Genomic DNA, 1,080 nt, shown 5'->3' with positions numbered 1-1,080 from the left:
TTATTTTTTTGTGATACTGTTCATTCCTTTGTTTTGCATACCTTCGTGAGCTGAGTTAATTTTTTTTTGTGCTAATTCTTGTCAGTTTCTTCTTAGTTTTAATGTTCCCTTGTTCTACTTATAGCTTCATTTTCTTGGTAAGTTGTGAGGTATTAATTTTCATTGGAGTTATCTATAGGCTATTAAGTATTTCCTGCATGTAAGATAGTCTATTGTTTCCTGATATTTACTTGACCTCCTCACCACCAGAATTTCTGTTCCTATAGTTTTCCCTTCTTTGATATTGTTAATATTTTGATCTGTGGTTGGCCTCACAAGTCCTCTGAATTCACTGCTATGATTTTGTTCTGTTCTGAACTCTGCTGTCAACTGAGTTCCAGGTGGTGTTGCCACATCTGTCAATCTCTGGGTTTTTTGTTTGTTTGTTTGTTTGTTTTTTTATTTTTTATTCCAAAGAACTCTCTTTAGGATGTTTTGAAGTGCTGGATTGACTTTGACAAAATCTCTTCACTTCTGTTTATCCCAGAATGTTTTGATTGCAACATCGTATTTGATTGACAGTTTTTCTGGATAAACAATTCTTGGTTGGCAGTTTTTTTCTTTTAGGATTATATACACATATATCCCCATTGCCTTCTTGCAGCATGGTTTCTGCTGAGAAGTCAGAGCCTAATCTGATTTGCTTGCCTTTGTAAGTAACATTTCTCTTTTCTCTGCCTTCATTTAGGATTCTCCTCTTGTCTTTGATTTTGGAGAGCTTTATTAAGATACGTTGGTGATTTTCTTTTGGGATCTATCCTTCCTGGGGTACATTCAGCTTCTTGAATGTTTATCTTCTCACCTTCTAGATGTTAGAGAAATTTTATTCCTGTAGTCCAACTGTGGACTTCTGTGATATTCCTGTTCTGGAATGCCAATAATTCTTAAGTTATTCCTTTTCATTTTATCCAGCATGAATCTAACATTCACTTCAGATATTTTAATCCATTTTCCTGTTTGCTTTTCTATCTTAGCAGTATTGAAAGATTTGTTTGCTAGCTCACTGCTTCTGTCTTCCATCTCTTCAATTCTACTTCTTTC

Source organism: Chrysochloris asiatica, unplaced genomic scaffold (assembly GCF_000296735.1).
Source record: "Chrysochloris asiatica unplaced genomic scaffold, ChrAsi1.0 scaffold00529, whole genome shotgun sequence".
Lineage (NCBI taxonomy): Eukaryota > Metazoa > Chordata > Mammalia > Afrosoricida > Chrysochloridae > Chrysochloris > Chrysochloris asiatica.
Note: the sequence above shows the minus strand (reverse complement) of the source record.